General features: G+C 33.8%; 1 pseudogene; it reads right to left on the bottom strand.

The window, feature by feature from the left end:
* Positions 1-8105: 8105 nt before the first annotated feature.
* LOC125821691 (uncharacterized) lies at positions 8106-10874 on the bottom strand (annotated as a pseudogene).
* Between the last annotated feature and the right edge of the window lie 9587 nt (positions 10875-20461).

The following is a 20461-nucleotide window of genomic DNA, read 5'->3' on the forward strand; positions in this document are numbered from 1 at the left end:
TTTCTTCTATACAATCAATGGACAAATTATTGGATTGAGATTTCTAACAGTTGATTGATAGTAGGTGTCTTCTTCTGCAATTGCTCTTTTTCTTCCATAATTGTATTGATGACATATTTTCTTATTTTATTCAAGTTACTGCACTTCTTCATCCCCGTTTATATCATTAGATAGGTTATGAGTTTCATAATCCAGTCTCTTTCTTCTGTACAATCAATGGACAAATTATTGGATTAAGATTTCTAACAGTTGATTGATTCTCTAGAGTGTATTATGTGTTAGAAGATTCATATGTTATATAGAGTGAATATTGAATTTGGAAAAAAACAATTATTTCGTGAACAAAATACTAGATTTATGTCTCTGATGTTGAAATTTTGTGGACAATTCCTGTTAAGTCTACTATTTCTTCAAAACTTGAGACCATCTATTTGAGCGGACTTTGTAGAGTTTTATACAAAGGAATTAATTATAAAATTTATATTTTTCCCACTAAAACTCGCACCCGATGTATAGAATAATCTAACACACAATCAATTGAAAATTATAATTGTTGTATTCTCGTTGTGAACCAAGTCCCTATTTCTAGCTCAATTGCATAACTCAAATTTTAATGATAAATTTGGATGAGATCATCATAACTATCTTCCTCCTCATCAAATTTTTCACCATATTCAATTAGGATGTCTTTGATACATATAACTTTAAAAGTAAGATATATTTGCATCTCCTTAAGAAAAGTGTTCAGTGTGGAGTTTGTGAAAAGAAGGGCAAAAGTTACAGAACTAGTTTCAATGTTTATGTTGAGTATCTCGACATCCACATGAAAAGAGGGGAGGTGAGTCTCTCAAAAGGATATAATGTTGCATCCATGTAGGTTCTTAAGTAGATTTATAGAGATGGAACCAGTATGCTCTATACAACATCACTGTAGATTTATAAGCAAGGGAAATATGGATGTGTTATATTTGTTGCTTCACAGTATCATTTGTTTGATATTCTAGTGGTGCTAAATTAAAATATGTAGGATCATGATGAATCTTGAAAATAAACAATTACTTTATTTTTTTTTTACAATTTAGTCCTATATGAAATCAAGAAATTGAAACAAGATATTTTAAAATATACTGCTTGGAATTTATATTAATAGTTTGTTTTGTATCCTTTTACTTCAGAACTATCTCCCTAATTTTTTATTTGTGAATTAAGAAAGTCTCAATATACGATATAAGGAGATCTTTGTTTGAGAAGGAATTGTGTATTCTAAAGTACATTTATAGAGCATACTGGTTCCATCTATGTTCTATTGAACTAGAATTATTTTTGTTTATAGTTAAATCTGCTTTTGTTTGAAATCTATTATTCAGTATTAAATTGACTAGGTACAATAGTTGAATGAACTTAAATGATAAAGTAGAATATTAAAAGCGAGTGCATTGTCTCTTAAGCAAGAAGCAAAATGAATCGTACTTTAAATCCCTTTTCTTCCTTGAAGCGAGTCCAAAGTAAAAAGCGAGCCCTTGCTTCCGAAATATAGTACACCATAGCTCCCCATAGTGCAGCCACCACTTCCTTCTTAAACTACCTCTAGTTTTCCTTCTAATCATCTCCACTGTAATCTTCAATTCTCTTGCAGGTAGTGAGATGTTGAACAATTGTTTAAGTTCAGCTCTCACCATTGCATCATAATGAAAGTCTACAATCAAGTGTTTGCTTGTCTCATCATTGGTGGAGATGAGCAAACACTTGTTTGTAGACTATAATTTTTAACTCTCTTCCTTGTCAAGGAAGAGTCGATAATGAAAAACAAGTGCTTCATAGTTTTGAATCATATAGTTTTGAAAATCATAGTTTGATGTAGGGTTGTGACTTTTCCATGAATAAGAAGAGAAAGGTCGTAAACTAGTAATCTATGATAGAAATCTTTATCATATCTAGAGACATTCATGTGATGGAAAAGAAAATCAGTGATACGTCACGACATAACTCAAAAAGATCCCTAAATAAGAGTTCCTAGTGACTATGACTTGCTACACATCGTCTAGTCTTCTTGATGAAAGAAAACATTGTAGAATATTTTATGTTTTCACTTGAATTACAATGCCTATATGGGAATGTAACTAACTTTCTCCAGTAAATTGATCATGTTCAGGTCAGTACTATCAGGCGACAAGTTGACACCTCTTATGATATACCAAGTAAATATGATACATATAATCTCATTGCAAACAATATGCATCTAGGCTTATCTACTTGCAGTGCTCTTATACATGAAAATATCTACAATGCACTGGTTCTGTTTTCAGATTTAAATTTGTGGGTACCTCTCAGATGACTTATTTGGTTATTTGAATCAATCACATGTATGACATCGGCCCTTTCAACTGCATAACAACTGTTTTTTCTGCTGACCAAGTAAGTAACAATATACCCGACCTTTAAATTTATTTTGTTGATTTGCATATAGTAAGTTTCTACTTAAATTTTCCAGATAAGGTACAGTAAAAATTCCAACTAAGGTACAGTTAATTGGTAGCAAAAAGGACGCAATTAGACAAACTAATTAGTTATCTTATAGTTGAACTAAAATTGCAGTCCTTTGTTTTATCTTTTTTCATTGTCTAAAACCATAAAAAGGAAAAAAAAGAGGTGAGGTAGTAGTAACAGCATCCAACTAAGCTTGCAGGTCCTCATAGTTTTTTTCCATTACATAGCTGAAACCATTTTTTTCTTTGCTTTATAATTTTTCCCAGCCTCAGCTTCTCACTCTCCAAAATATTGTGCTAAACACTAAAGTATTGGTAACATGATTAGTGAAGATTCATATAGCCTAATCCAAATAAGCTTGGGATTGAGGGTAATTGTTGAATTGCAGTAGACCGATCCAAAAAAAACTATTAGACTAATGTTTTTTCAGAGTTGTGGCTTGCTTAGGCAGTTACCTTCAAGGCCAACCAACCTGTCAAACCTATAACATACTATAACAACATAAGTTCAGTTTTACAACATCTCAGAAGCTATTATTTGCAGATACTAAACTAGGAACAATAAGACACGTTACTTCTATAAAATGCATCAGTAGGACTCAATCTGCCTGAACTATCAGATTCCAACAACTATTTTACAAAGGGAAATCATCTGATGACAAATAAGGATCCCTGATGAGTTTTTGTAGAACAATAAGATGTATATTTGACATGAAACAAGTTCTCATCACGGATAGTACTAAATATGTTCTCATCACAGTTTGTGTTGGAAGTGAAATCGTTACTTTGTTTTGGTCACGTTTTCTTTACTTCTTTACTCATCTTCATTTTGTATGGTCTCTTCTAATCTTTGGTGAGTGTTAATCCATTATTCAAAGTAGACTTTACCGTGCTGGTTGATGAAATAACTGGACCAACTGTTCGTTTGATATTATTAACTCTAAGCACATACGTGTAGCTTACTTTGTGTAAATAATTATTACAAGATTCTCGTCGCCTTCAAAAAGTCGATTATTTCTAATGTCCATATAGTATTATAGATAGTTTTGGGTGTAGTCTATAGTTTCTATAGCTGCATTGATTTCATCAAAGAACACTAGACTCTCAACTAGTAGCTCCATTACTTACTACTTTAATTTCTTATGAGGTGAGGCAACGAGACGAAGTAAGACGACAAGACGAGGTGAGGTGAGATGCGTCGCCTTTGAAAAAAATAAAGATGCAACATTTAGAACATAATACATTAATTTTTTAATTAACCACAACTGCAGATCTCCATTTTAAAAAGTTTTCGACATTAACGATGACACAACTTTTCCTATGTTTTTTATTTGCTGGACAATGAATGGCTTTACTGCTTAAGGTTTGTTAAGTACTCTAGTAATGAAGCAGACAAAGATAGATTTAGGAACAAAGCTATAGAATTTGTGGAATGTATAAAATCATAATCTGCACAATGAGTGGCTTTACTACTTAAGGTTTTTTTTCTTCTACTGTAATTTAATGAAACCTTAACTTCCATTGCTAGATGAAGTTGTGGACTGTATAAAAGTATAATATGTTCTCATTTGAATCATTGTGAATGCTTCGGCAATTAGTTCTAGAAGTGGTTTGCACACACAACAGATTTCTACCCAGTTTTTACTCATTTAATTTATTTTAGCCCTGTTTTTGTTTATTCCAGCCCTTCTTGCAGCTTTTCCTATTTTCTTTCTAATTCATTTTAAATGGATTTTTTCTGTCTTCTTGCAGATTTTGTTGATGTTTATGATAACAGTTGATGAAGATTGAAACTTTAAATTTATGCGCAACTTTTGTTCATTCTTCAGTCAAGATGCAAGTTTGGAAGAAGATGCCCAAGCTCATTTTTAAGTTTGCTACAAATGTTATGAAAGATTTGATACGATAGTTTAGCTTAGGATGTTGGCTATGTTTAAAGCAAATTGAAACTAAAATTACGGGATCACAGACTCTGTCTCTATCTTTCTGTCTTTGTCTACTATATATATATATATATAGATTATATATATATATATATATCTTTTTGTATCGAGATATTTAATAGCAATTTGATATTTGTTGATGAATTTGTATTCTTGTGATATTAATTATTGTGGGACCATTGGTGGTCAAACAAAGAGTAGAATAATTGCTCGTCTCTAATGGTCAATCTAGGACTAGAAATGTTGCTCGTATCTAATGCATAATCCAGGACTAGAAATGATGTTCGTCTCTAAAGCTTTTCTAGGACCAGGACATTGATGGTCGCTAAAACTATTTCTACGACCAGTTGTTGATGGTCTCTAAAAAGTTTTAACGACTTGAGAACAAAACTTTCCCAAGAAAACTATGGTCTATTTGAGACCAGAAATGTAGTCTCTAAAAGGATTTAGAGACCAGATTTTCTTCCCGTCCCAAAATCATTTAGCAGCCAGATTTTAGAACTCATCGTTGTTAACCAATAGCGACAGAGGCTATTAGGACGAGTGGCGACCAGCTTTTTCAGGTCTCAAATGCACATTTGGGACCAGATTTGGTCTTTTAGGGACCATATTTCCCATCCTTAGAGGCTATTTTTCTTGTAGTGTAAAGTTCGTTGCATTGTGTCTCTTGTTGCTGCATGTAAAATGTGCTTTCTGCCAAATCTTGATAAAATTGTTAGGAAATAATATAAAGCTAAAATTATTAATAAATATCATACAAGAGTTTATGTATACTACAACGCCGAGCAATGGATATTTCGTTGCTAATTTCTTCGCTATATTGTAATTAATTATATCGCCATCCTTTTGTTACTAATTTTGTAGGTAAATTTATGGCGCGTAAAATTGGCGCCAATTTTTTGCAACGGAGTTGATATTTCGTCGCTACGCCATCACTATATATGGTGTTAATTTACTTTTAGTTTTTATAGCGACGTAATTATAAATCCATAGCTAATCCATCGTTATATAGCGACAAAAATATGTTTGTTGCTAATATCCATCACTAAACGCTGATTTTTTTGTAGTGATATTTTTACATAAAATGTTTATAAATTCTGCAGTCTCTTCTATACCCATATATCTGTCATTAGACGTATAACAGATTAACTGAATAGCTCCAAGGTTACTCATTAAAGTAGTGACTAACTTTGACAAGTTCTGAATATCCCATATTTTGCACATTTTATCCTAGTTCAAATTGCAAACGTTAGGCCATCAGGATGCCACGTTGATGCAAATGAGTAGTCCACAAGTCCACACAAAGGATAAAAAACATTTCCATTCCTATAGTCAACCAAAAAACCTATCGCGATCAACAAGCAAAAAACAAGCACCATAAATCTTCGCCCCAAGATCATTTAGTTGGAGTGAAATATGTCGTATCAGCAAAGAGATGAAGTTTATTACATAGAAGATGAATATGAAATGGAAGAACTAGATTATTTTGTTGATGAGTTCCAAGGCGTAGACTGGGGTGGCTTTGATTCGGTTGAAGATGAGTTGCAAGGCATACACTTGGATAGCTTTGATTTGGATGTAGATGAGCTCTTAAACGTAGGCTTAGGTGGAATTGATTCAGATGTAGATGAGTACGATTACATGAATAAAAGAATGTAAGATATTTTGGCTATAGAGGTAAGGAAGCGCAAAGATATTAAAGGGATCCCCTAGAAAGGGTTCCCATAACCAGGGAGACAACTAAGCAAACAAGACTACAACAGTATCAGAACTATGAAAATATTCCTCACTCTGGTTAGACATCAGAAAAGGAGTTCAAAACCATGAAGAAAGGTAATTTAAACTATGATTTCAGATGGAATGGAAGATTCATAACATCAACGTCCTCTCATCCCCCACTGAGGAATTTGGTTTGGACACCTTTTAACCATGATGCGTGCATGATATCTAATTTTTTCAGTCATCTATTGTACTAACGTTCTCTCAAGCCCCAGTTGTGGAAGTTGGTTTGGGCACCTTCGAAGCATGATGTGTACCTGATGTCTCATTTCTTTGAAATTCATTGTTCAATTGATTTGGTGAAAACTGAAATTCTCAATTTATCAAGACATGTAGCGCCACTCTTGAAAAATCTTTAAATCCTTTTAGAGGGATTTAGGGAGATCCTAGAAAGCACTCTTGCCGTGAAAGATAAGTTGTTTTTTACTAGCAGATTGCAAGAAGAACTTATTGTCAAGTATTTAGATAAGTTTGGAGTTTTCTTTTGTTCTCGTCGACCTAAGTCGAGGATGTCATTACCACTGCTATTGAGATTAAAATAAATTGCCGGAGGTGCACTTCATTTTATAGCTTCAAATAATGATTCTAGAGTTAGAGATTTTGATTTCGAGAAATTTTAAATATCTAACCATTTCCATTTTCCCGAGCCAGTGAATCATAGATCACTCAGTCCTGATGACAATCTCTAACTCCAGGATGGCATCACTCGCCAGGGAAATTGGAAATGATTAGATAGTTGAGATTTCTCCAAATCGAAAACTCTAACTATAAAATCATTATTTGATGTAATAAAATAGAGTGCACCACTGATAGTGTTGTTAATGTTAATAGCAATGGCATAATTGTTATACGTTGGTCAAGAACAGAAGCAAATTCCAAGATTATCTAAATACTTGATGATTAGTTCTCCTTGCAATCTACCAGCAACAAGCAACTTATCTTTCACAACAAGAATAATTACTCGGGTCTCCGTAAATCACTCTTAAAGGCTTTCAAGGTGTTTATCGAGTGGCGCTACATGCCTTGATAAATGGACAATTATTGTTTTTGTGCAGGTCCATGATGACTAGTGAATGATATAAAAATGAGACATCAGAAGATGCCTCGACAAAATTCCTCAGTTGGGGGTGAGGAAATGCTGATATGTAGGATCTTGTATTCCATATGAAATCATAGTACAAATAATCACCCTATCCTAGAAAATCGCCGGAAATTGACGCACATTGCTCTGTCGCTGTGTTTTCTTCCCCTGAATATGGGGTTCATGCATATATCGTTGGCTCTACTTTTATTAATATAACCATTGGCCAACTTGGTGGCATATATGCCAGCAACGATAGCTATTTGATTCTCTACCCGAATCGTAGAAGCTCCATTACAATTTGAGAATTATTATTGAATTGTGTATCTACATTATTACATTGAGATCATATCTATAGATACTACATTAGACTCCTTTCTCGACTAGGAAACTACAGTACTATTCTTTTCCAAGTAGGATTATATATTTTTATTTTATTTTATGACTGTTATGATCGGATCATCTTTCATGCACCCCGACTAAATTTACAAGAGACCTACCACCTCCCTAGCAACAACTATCAAGTAACTCTGTTCACCAAACTAGTACAGATGCAATGAATCAGCTAATGTTTTTGTCCCCGTTGAGTTTTGACCTTAAGACGTAGGAATCTCAACCACTTCATTGACCACTCGGCCACACCCTAGGGTACCAAATAGGATTTTATATACTAATCCTTTTCCAAGTAGGTGGCCTGTGTTTTAAAGGAGACCACACTCAGTTTTATCATTCAAATGATGGAGATAATCTACATTACAAATAGCACAATAAAAAAAATATGAACCTAAATATCATCCACTTCTACCCTCAAAGTGCTTATATTATTTCATCAAGATATGAATAGTTGTGTCATCACCCAAACTCAAGGAGGCTACTAAATATGTGATTCCACACGGCAATGATAAGGGACTCTCTATCAGGACTAAAAGACACTCGGGATATGTCACCAGAGAAATCATTTTCTTATTCCACATCATATCCACATTTTACAAAAAAAAATGTAAAAAAATTCTACAAGCTCAGCCATACCCATAAATATTTCATCACATGCCTAGCAGATTGACCGAAAGCTCCAAAGTTACCCTTCAAAGTAGAGACTGACTTAGACAAGTTTTGAATATCCCATAATTTGCATGTTTTATTATGGTTCTCATTTGCAGAGGTTAGGCCAGCAGGATGTCACAATAATGCATATGAGTAGTCCACATGTCTACATAAAGGACAAACAACCTTTCTATTCCTGGAGTTAATGAAAAAACATATCGCAATCAGTGGCGGATCCAGGAATTAAGCTCAGAGGTTTCGAAATTTAAAGAAGAAGCTCATGTGGTAATGTAAGTGCGAGGTGAGCGTAGTAACCCCGACATGCTTTTTGTACAAGGTATCTCATTGGTTGATAAAAGTTAACACTTCTTAAAATTTCTTGTACTTTTTATACTTTTATTTTGTAATGTTTTACTTATTTTGAATTTAAATTTTTTTTAAATTAGTATCCATTTAAACACATATTACTAGGAAAATTATCAAGATTCTCTAAAAGTGTGTAAGTATAGATTTACTAATATTATAATGCATATTCAGAAGATAAATAAATGGCATTGTCAATTTTTTAGTTCATGTAGTTTAATTTACTAGGTTAGTCATCACTTGTTGAGTGTAACACGTCCCATCAACAAGGAGATGAAGCCGATTACATAGAAAATTAATATGAAATGAAAGAACTAGATGAATTAATTGATTAGTTCCAACGCTTAGACTTGGGTGGCTTTGATTCGGATGTCGATGAGTTGCAAGGCATAGACTTGGATGACTTTGATTTGGATATAGATGAGTTTCTATGCATAGACTTAGGTGACTTTAATTCAGACGTACATGAGTATGACTACATGAATAAAAGAATGCAAGATATTTCGGTTTTTGAGGTAAGGAATAACAAAGGTATTCAAGCGATCCCTAAGGAAAGGGTTACCATAACTAGGGAGACAACTAGGCAAATAAGACTACAACGCTATCAGAACTATGAAAATATTCCTTGATCTGGTGAGATATCAGAAAAGGAGTGCAAAACCATAAAGAAAGACGATTTATACTATGATTTTAGATCGAATGCAAGATCAATTACATTAACGTTTTCTTACCCTAGCTGAGAAATTTGGTTTGGGCACCATCTAAGCATGATGTATACCTGATGTCTCATTTTTCTATCATTGATTGGTCATCATTGACATGTGCTAATACTGAAATTCTCAAGTTATCATGGGATGTAGCGCCACTAGAGAATCATCCTGAAGGATTTTTAGAGGAATTGAAGGAGATATGAGTAAGAACCCTTGTTGTGAAAGATAAGATTTTTGTTACTAGTGGATTGCATGGAGAACTTATCGTCAAGTATTTAAATAAGACTTGAGTTTTCTTTTATTCATGCCAACCTATGTCGATGATGCCATTACCACTTCTATTGAGATTAACAACACTGTCAGTGGTGCACTTCATTTAATAGCTTCAAATTATTGATGGCAATCTTTAACTCCAGGATGGCATCACTGGCTAGGGGAATTGGAAATATTTAGACAATTGAAATTTCTCCAAATCAAAATCTCTAACTCTAGAATTATTATTTGAAGCTATAAAATGAATTGCACCACTGATAGTATTAGTAATATTAATAGCAGTGACAATGGCATCATCGTCATATGTCAACCGAGAACAAAAACAGACTTTAGGATTATCTATGTACTTGACGATTAGTTTCTTTGCAATCCACTAGAAACTTACTTTTCACAATTAGAGTTCTTACTAGGGTCTCCGTAAATCCCTCTAAAAGGCTTTCAAGATGTTTCTCGAGTGACGCTACATGACCTGATAAATTGAAAATTTTAGTTTTTGCGCTGGTCAATGATGACCAATGAATGATAGAAAAATGTGGCATATGGTACACATCATGCTTAGAAGATTCTCATACCAAAATTCCTCAGTTGGGGGAGAGATAATGTTGATGTAATGGATCTTGCATTCCATCTAAAATCATAGTATAAACTGTCTTTCTTTATGGTTTTTCACTCCTTTTCTGATGTCTCACCAGATTGAGGAATATTTTCATAGTTCTGATAGCATTGTAGTCTTATTTTCCTACTCGTCTCCCTGGCTATGGTAACCCTTTCCTATGGGATCCCTTGAATATCTTTTACCTTCCTTACCTCGACAGCTGAAATATCTTATGTAAAGATATGATACCTGAGCCTAACTCAACCCCAAATCTAAGTCGTGAAGGGAGGTTTGTCAAAGTCCACATAAGGAGACAAATTGTCTATCTCTCTACCGATGTGAGACTTCTTAACATCTTGGATTCTTTTATTCATGTATTCATACTCATCTACATCCTAATCAAAGCCACCTAAGTCTACGGACGCTTTGGAAATCATCTACATCCAAATTAAAGTCATTCAAAGTCTATGTCTTGCAACTCATCTACATCCTAATCAAACCCACCCAAGTCTACGCCCTACAACCCATCAATAAAATCATCTAGTTCTTCCATTTCGTATCTAATACATAATCAACATCATCTACTTGTTGATGGGACATGTTACACTCCAACTAATTATCTTGGGGCAAAAATTTAGGGTTTGTATTTTTCTCTTGTTGATCACTATCAGCTTTTTGGTTGACTCCAAAAATGGAGAAGTTGTTTACCCTTTGTGTGGACATGTGGACTACTCATTTGAATCATCGTGGCATTCTGATGGCCTAACGTTTGCAAGTGGGAATAAATATAAATGTGTAAAATATGGGATATTCGAAAACTTATCCAAGTTAGTCACTACTTTGAAGGGTAACCTTGGAGCTATTTGGACAATCTGCTACATGTCTGATTACAGATTTATGTGCAAGGTAGAGCTAGTAGAATTTGCTAATATTTTTTAATGTAAAATGTGGAAATCATAGTAAAAACAAGCACCCTACCCTAGAAAGTTTTCAGAAATTGACCCTACCATTGCCTCACACCGCAAGGTGCATCAAACGTGGACAATGGCATTTTCCTAGTCCGATTTGGTGGGCCCTTTTCTGTATTTTAAATAATATAAATAACCATACTTGGTCTGTCTCGATTTCCATTAGTCGGTCTGCTATCTGGAACAAACCTTTGTCCATGTAATCTTGAATCAGATTCCTGAAATTTACATGATTATTTGTAGAGTGAATCCATTTCTCATGCCATTTTTAGGAGGAGACGACTATTGTAGAAGCACAGAGCAAGAGCAAAGGAAAAATTCTCTTAGCGTTAACTCTTCTTCTCTTTACTTAGCATTATTTCTTGTTTATAACATGAATTATAGCTTTTGTAATCAGATTGGAGTGGCTAAAAGCCCTCTTTCTAGGGTTATGGCCATAGTATGAACTTCGTCTTGTATTATATAGTTGTTATTGCGATTTTCTACCATATATTTTTCTCTCTTAATCTTATACTTACTATTACGTTGATTTGTGATCAATAGGATAAATGGATAATCTTTAATGGATCTTGAGAGAGGAAAGTTGGAGATAGAACTAGCTTAAGGGGAGTAGGATGCATTCTGCGAAACGGATTTGCAGCTAGGCTAGTTTGTGATGGTTAAAGGTTCGAGAGACCATCACTATAATATCAACTTTGTGAGTAAGCGAAACGGTAGAAATTTTCATAGCAATTGTATATAAATATGAAGAGATTACGCAAGCGCCATAGCACAATTTATTTTCTTCTCTATGAACAACCTCTATGATAAAAATTTTATTTACCTGTCTTGTTTTAGTTATAATAAATAGTGTAGTATAGTGTTGAAAATTTTGAGATATTTTTGTTATTTTGGTTGTTACATGTGTTAATCTTAGCTGTTGTGGGTAGATGACAACTATTATGCAGAACTCTGACAGGAGGCAAACCCCTCCAAAATTGAAGGAAATCTATATTCTTTCCAACCAAACCCAAAAGGTTCCTTTATCAGAGGTTGAAGGAGCAAGCCTTGTTGCAAGTGCTTCGCAACCCACCACTTGCAGTACTGACAGCTCAACCACAAGCCCAAATCGCAATATGCGAAGTAGCAATCCCACTAGTAGAAAGTGTAAACTTTATTATTACAAAACCTAACATTACTAGAAGATGGGAGCTAGAGTAGAATATGGTGCAGTTATTGCACACAAACGAGAAGTTCACATGCTTACCATAAGAGGACCCATAGGCTCATCTCTAGAATTTCCTATAGATCACAAATACTTACATCACACAGGACGTCTGATCGGAATGTGAGACTTACTCTGTTTCTATCCTCTTTGTTAAGGGAAGCCAAGAGGTGTCTTTCAGTTGACCCTACCAACTCTATCACTTCATGGGATGATTTGGCAAAAATGTTTCTTGCAAGGTTCTTTCCATCTGGGAAGGGGGCTAAATTAAGGAGTGAGATCTTGGATTTTAGGTAGATGACAGGTGAAGGCTTTAGATATTCATTCTAAGCCTTAATCAGGTTGGCGGCCAGTAATCCTTAGTGGACCAGTGAGTCCAATAAAAGATGCAGTGAAGAGATTCTAGAGGTTGATGGGATGACTAGTATACAAGAACAAATTGCAGCGATGAACAACTTTAGCCAATTAACCAATTTTTTTATGGGTCAAGCGTAAGTGCAAGCTCAAGTTCAGTGAGTTCAACAATCTTAGTTGTTCTGTGAAGCCTGTGGAGGTGATAATTCAGCAGATATGTGTAGAGCTAACTCAGAATCCACACATTTTATGGGAAACACAAGTAGAGACATAGGAAACCAAAATTTCGGGAACAACTATAGCCTAATTGGAGGAACCACCCAAATTTCTCATGGTAATATCATTGAGGGCCAACTAGATGGGATTAAAGAGATATTGAAGATATTAGTAGATGAGCGGCAAAATCAGTCAGCTACTGCGAAAAATCATGACTTGGCAATTTATAGTCTTGAAAGAAAGATGGGTCAGATTGCCGGAGTGCAGAATACTAGGGCCCAAGGAAGTCTACCTAGCGATGTAGATCCTAATCCAAAACCATTTAATGTTGTGGTTACAAAAAGTGGTAAGGATTTCCACAGAGGAGGCAACATTTGTACAACCAGGCCTTCAAACCCAAGGACTTTCACCCAGGCAGTACGAGGTCATGGTGCACAATTTTTTGGACATAGACTTCTGTTTTTCAACTCGTGAACAGATTTTCTCTCTCTTGACAAGAGAACAATAACTAGTGATAGTGAACTACAGATTTCTAATGAATTCTCACCTGGTCACATAATTTGCACTTTCACTAGTAGTAAAGTAGCGATGAGAAGTGAAGAAAGTTCCTTCGCACATTTAAGATGAAAAATATAACATTCAGCACAAAAGCACCAGAGTCAGAGCACTGATTAAAAAGGCTGCACTAGTGTTAAAGCATGGATCACAAGCTCCAAAAATGACGATTAGCCCCAATATAGCAAGGATCTCATAGCAACAGAGAATCTCAAATTACAGTTTGCTTCAACCTAGGAACAAGTCCAGCATGGAGTAACTTGTTTTATTTGTAGTTCTAATCTATACAATTGTTTTTCTTAGGGAATGACAAATTGTCTTGCAATCAAAATAAGCAACCACCTCAAGTTCAAAAACAAGGTGTTGGATATAGTACAGACGACAGACACAAAAGAACAGTCTGCCAACAAAACCAAGTGATCACAAAGTTTGGGCCAATGTTAAGTGATACATTTGCTCACATTAGACTTAATTTTAGTCTTGACATAAACCTGATCAAGAATCTTATGCAAGGGAAGTGAATCCCCCTTAGCATTTGCACGATATATGGGGCTATTCAATGCAAAAAAAGAAATGTTAGCACACACTAGTATCACAATGCAAATTGCCATCATATTTAATGATGGGACAGACTGTCTTCACTGAAATTTTCAAAAGAAATAGATGATCGAAAAAGTAAACAAGTTGCACTCCAATTTATCAAATGTAACTCCACGACGTTGTCTCAGTAAGAAAAATATTTTGAAACATCTCAAACATCACTTATAGCTATGAATATCAAATAAACTCCAAAATCATACAAAATTTGGAGCTATAAGATTACACAAAGGGGGGAAGAATAGATATTAAAAGAACATAATGGCACAAGACGACAATAATCTCAAGCTTTAGGACATTTTTTCTTTAATAATTAATATTGCATAAAATTGTATAGATGTGCAGAGTGAATGCAGAATGGGACCTATAGATTCAATCCATTGAATTCAGGTCTTCAAGACTAACAGTAGCTTCACACTACGAAAACACAAAAATGTTAGTCACAGAACACCACTTTCTTACCAAGACAAAAATCAAATTTTGATCCGTCTACACTCTATACACTGAACTCTTGATAGCTCTGTAAATTTCGGAAGCTTTCCATACAGGGTGATGGATAGCCTCCATTGTTTCAACCCATTCTTTCCATTTCATTTGTTGATCTCTACATCTATTACAACCATGAAAGGAGACTTTCAATGAAATGGAAAGAATGGGTTGAAACAATGAAGGCTATCCATCACCCTATATGGAAAGCTGCAGGAATTTACGGAGCTGTCAAAAGTTCAATTTATAGAGTCCAGGCAGATCAAAATTTAATTTTTGGGTAGGTAGAAAGGTGGTATTCTGAGACTAACACTTTTGTGTTTCCGAGGGGTGAAGCTAATGTTACTCTTGAAGACATGAATTCAATAATTTGAACCTACTTTATCCAAGACAATTGAAAATAATAAAATTTCAAAAGGACCATGCACAAAGATACATTGGGCTCCCTCCACCTATAGGAACATACCTTAGGAGGTTGGAATTCACAAACATCAAGAGCACCACAACATCAACCAAAAACAAGGCTTGAACAATTATTTAACCACAAAATATAGTAATATCAATTCCAAACCAAATAAGCCCTCACAGAGAGCAATCCCACAGATCGCTTCCAAATTAAAAAACTCCAAACGCTGGAAAACAATTGAAACCAGCAAACCCAACCAGATATAGATAAACAAAAAATTAAAGCAGACCTTGGTAACAATTATTGAGGTAACAGAGACAAATAGGGACTGGAGCAACAGTCGATCCAACACAACAACACGAAGAGTGATCAGAGTAAACTGATATTGCAATTAAAAAATTGTATATCTTCACAGATGCTGGATAAGATAGCAGAACAATCGAAATCCAGTCTACAAAAGAAAAAAATTGTCTAAAAGATCTTCGCCCTTTGCCGAAGGTGAGGGAAACTGGTAGCTCATGGATGAGTGACCCAAAGAAGAGAAAAAAAGAAAAGAAACGAAACCTTAACTTGGCTCTGATACTATGTCACTCATAAGGTATGGAGAATAATTTGTATATTACTCAAAGAGAACAAGGATATAAATACATGAAGAGAACAAACTAACTATGATGACTAAATATTCAAATCCCTAAAATTCAATTGTATTATCTATATCATTAATATTCGGATTTTGTAATACTAATAATACGGAGAAATAAGTTTGGGTAGGAGTACCAGGTAGAAATTAGCCGTGTTGAAAGAGGTGAAAATGTAATAAAATCAGTAGAAACAAATTAAGCATAGAATTTCGGTTGCTACAAGGAGAAAACCACTACAGGAACGCTAACGGAAGGTAGAGGGTGAAGAGGACACAAATGGAGCAATGACATGTATTCAAAACATATAGTGATCAAATATGACATGAGAAGAATCTTGCTAACTCTTAGCAAACAGGATCTGGTATCATTGTCGAGAGTACCCATTTTGCATTATAGAAACTACAGAAGGGGTCAAAGATGTCAATCGTTCAGTCACTAATCCAGATTGACTAAATGCAAGATTCTCAAAATGTAGCCATCATCGAAGACAATGAACATGTATAGATACAAACGTGATGAAATGGATAAAGATGATATTGCATTAGTTGAAGCTTTAAACTTGTGCAGCAAGTTCCCCGACATGGAATCAATTTTGCAAAACAGTCCATCAACACCAGCCGTTTAAATGAATGAACCATGTGAAGTCCAAGAGAGGGCCCAACATGAGCACAAAAGAGAGCTGAAATTTCAGCCCAAAGTGTGTTGAATTCTCTCCCAACAATGGCTGAGTATCACAACAATATAGAGCCCAAATATAAGATAAAGTCATGTGGGCTTTGGGTGCAAATTTGCCAATTTTCTCCTTATTCCTGTTAGCTAATTTTAGGAAGAAGTTTGATATTTGTTTTATATGTTTTCCTAATTTAAAGTTTCATAGTTTAAAAGTTTTCTAATTAAAAGTAGGATTTGAATCTCATGCTATTTTGAATAGGTTTCTCCTATATGTAGGGGTGGATTTTGTTATTTTCAAAAGACATGAATAATATTATTTGAGAGGTTTCTCTCCTTTACACCTCTGTGTATGGTGACTATGAATTTATCTTACAACATTATAAGAAACGATTCTTTAAAGTTAATTTAAATTCTTAACTTTATATCTTTAGTTTTATTAAAGTAATTAAAGAAGGTAATTAGTCGTTTATTAATCGTTGTCTCTAATTTCTTCGAAATAGAGGTCTACATAACTTTTGATCTAAGTTCTTGAATTGACTTTATTAGTATCATAATTAGTTTTAGTCTGCTAATTTTGAATACTAAGATAGCTCAAGTTCATAGCACTTCATTTTGAAATTTGGGAATTTTATTCTCGAATTTTACATATCTTTTAATTGCTTTCTTTAATCCTTGTTTCACTTTTACATTTTTTTTCTTGTTTATTCAAGTAACCCCATTTTTATAATTGAACCCTAGGGTTTCTCTATAAATGGCTCCACAATTCCTGATTAACACTCAATACTTACAATTTACATAAGCTTAAACTATAAAGCTTTTTGTTCTCAAGTTTACTTAAGCTACTTTGTTCCTAAGCAACAACACAAGCTCATAATTTAGATTCTAAATAAAAGTATTTATTATTGTTCTTGCACTCATTTATCGTTCCATTGTTGTCATCTATTTTATAATAAGGTCAATTTTATCCGTATGCCTTTAAACCACCCTTAGAAATTTAATTATACCATTTTACGCTAAAAAACATCATACAAAATGAAAAAAGAAGAACTAAACGGCACAACATATATATGCATGAACTAAAAGGCACAACATATACATGCATGACAACATTAATTCTTTTTTCCTAAAAGTAAAAGTTGAATAGCCGGAAACTATACAAAAAGTATAATTAGCTACAATTATTCACGTACGAAAAATGGTGAAAAGAATTAATTAATATGAGTGAAAATTCACTTGAGGGAAAAATATTACCTTGACACGGCCATCACCGGAGCTGATAGCAAAGAAGTTCAAAGAGTGACTAAAACAAGTCAAGATGTCCCTAATATTTCATGTTCCCATTGCTGAAATGAAGCTTACGTTAAGCACTTTGGCTTGTGGTGGCGTGTTGGACGGTGGAAAATGGGGGTGGCCGCTGAAAAGAGAAATAACAAAGTTTTATACTTGCGCACTGAAATAATGTGGCTTCAAATTTTTATACTTATATTTTGGTTTTTGTGGGTGGTTGGGGGAGGGCCGAACGGGGTTGTGCTTTATTTATGTACCTAACTCTTATTTAGTCACGGATTTCAAAGTTAAAATTCGAAATTTGAGTTTTTCAAATTAAGGTTTTGTGAATGGAAGTTTCAAAAATTCTAACATTGTTTTGACCTAATTTTTGGGAACTTGAAAATATTTGAAGATCAGATTTTTAAAATCTGATCAAATTTCACGGTCAAACATATATTTGAAAATGAATTTTCAAAACTTACTTCCAAAATTTTGTTAGAAATTTTACGGAAATACTATGTCATGGGATAGATGATTTGATCTTATTTATGTTGAGGCCAAGAACATGGGGTTAGCTACAAATATGGAGGTAGAGGTGAGAGCAGTCTGGGAAGCACTACAATTTTGCATCAGGAAAAATATGAATCATGTTCATCTAGGATCTAATTCCCTAGTATTGAAAAACATGATCACTAGTAGTTGGAAAATACCTTGTGAGTTAGCAGAAATGATGGAGGAAATACATGACATGGTGGGGAAAATCAGAGTACAGGTTTCACATAATTTTAGAGAAGCAAATCAATTGGCAGACTACAAAGCAAATTCAATAAAAAATAAATAAGAAATAAAGACATTTCAGAATTTCATACAGTTACCAAGTATGGGAAGAAGGATTCTTAACATAGATAAACAAAATATCCCTTCAGTTTGCATCAAGAAAAGGATAACTAACACTAACAACAATGGACATCATGCTTAGTTACAGATCAGAAGACACATTGTTCCACAACTATGATATGTACAGGTTAGATATTAGCTATGTTGGGAGAAAAAAAGATGTAAAGGAACCTATCATATTTCTAAGCTATGACAACCAGCAAAAAGGGACACAGGGACCAGCAAAAAAGATAGAGTATAGAGGCCAAATCTGATTTCAAAACAAGCTTCCAGCAAAAAGTTGAAGGGAGGGAGATACAAGATCTTCTTCTATTTTGCTTCACTTGCAAAATAAAGAGAATCAAAATAGGAATAGAAGCAACAGGGAAGATGGTAATAGCGAGTCACTTACACAAATTTGCATGGAGGAAGCACAAGGCACATACTCTCTTTCAATTTCTTCACGAACTCAGGCTTTCTAACCAGACAACACACCTACAAAGAAAACATTGTCAGCTGCGAAAAAGGAGCAAGAACGAGGCATAACTTTGAGAGATGATATTTCTAGCATCCATCATAAGTCGGACATGAAGGATGTTTATCACCCAAAGAAGGAGGAACATCAAGTCGGAGCAAGGGGACAATGACAAACATTGGGATAGAGGCGAGCTGAAAAAGAGGAGAGGAAGAGAAAGAAAGGAGAAAAGGATAGCTCATTTAGAAAACCCTAGTATTAGGGTAGTGCCTTTATCCACTTGGTTTTGCCAATTTGGGCCGATCAGGTTGAACCTTTTATTAATGATGTTTGGCCCAGTTATTTAATTAATAAGATGGATCTTGAGTCCAAATTTAATTTTTTTTTAAAATATCCCCAATACTTGAGGCATGTAAAAATACTATCTTTAAAGATATTTCATTTGATTGTATCCTTGTATTCAACAAGCTCTTCTTATATATACAAAAGTTAAAATCTAATAAAAAATCAAGTAGGAAAAATAAAATTCAGCATACTAGAATATATGAGGAATTAATATGTTTATATCTTCTCTTTTTCTCCCCAAGAGAGAATACAATAAGCATATATAGGTGTGAAAAAACTCAAAATGATCACAACAGGAGTAAATGAGATAGGTAATTATGGAAAAATATTACAAATATCAATTGCAACATTAATATTTGAATCAGAAGTAATGACCAATCTTTAATGGATAAATATAAAGATTAGCTATTAAGGCTATAAATGGTCTTTTCAAATGTAGTAATAGAAAAAATAATTATTTTGAGATACTCCTATTAAATAACATTTGTAAAACATTTATGGTCAAATACTAACTTAAATTGAAAATAAAAGTGCAATCCCTACTCCAGCTTCTTTAACCTTTTTCCCTTCATCATCTCATTTCCCCTTTAATTACTTCTTATGATTGAGTTTAATTAGATATGTTTGATCCTTATATAAGTTTGATTTAAGAAAAATAAAAATATTATCAAATATTGAACTTTAAAAATAAGAGATCCAACGCAAATTTATTATTTTTGAGATTTAGATTTTATTTCACTATTAAAAGTGATGAATTGCTATTAAAATTATGTATCAAAATCATATTCAAAATTTAAAATTAACTTGGATCAATTTTAAAATAAAAATATATTATTTAATTTCTTTTACATAATATATTATCGTGATTATCATAATTTGGATTATCAAGATTGCAATAGTAAATATTTGAAAAAACTAGTGTGACTCTCCAAGCATATACTGAAAATTTTGAAAGAATTATAGTATATATTTGAAAAAATTTATGTGACCTTCAAGTATTTATTGAAATCTTGAAGAATCAACATAACTTATTGTTAAAGCACCTACACTCACATTATTTTAAGTTTTGCCAAAATCATCCTTAAACTATACCTCAAACTTAAACTATATCCTTAAAGTAGTA

This window comes from Solanum verrucosum, unplaced genomic scaffold, assembly GCF_900185275.1.
Source record: "Solanum verrucosum unplaced genomic scaffold, falcon-dt-bn FXZP01000213.1, whole genome shotgun sequence".
NCBI classification, from domain to species: domain Eukaryota; kingdom Viridiplantae; phylum Streptophyta; class Magnoliopsida; order Solanales; family Solanaceae; genus Solanum; species Solanum verrucosum.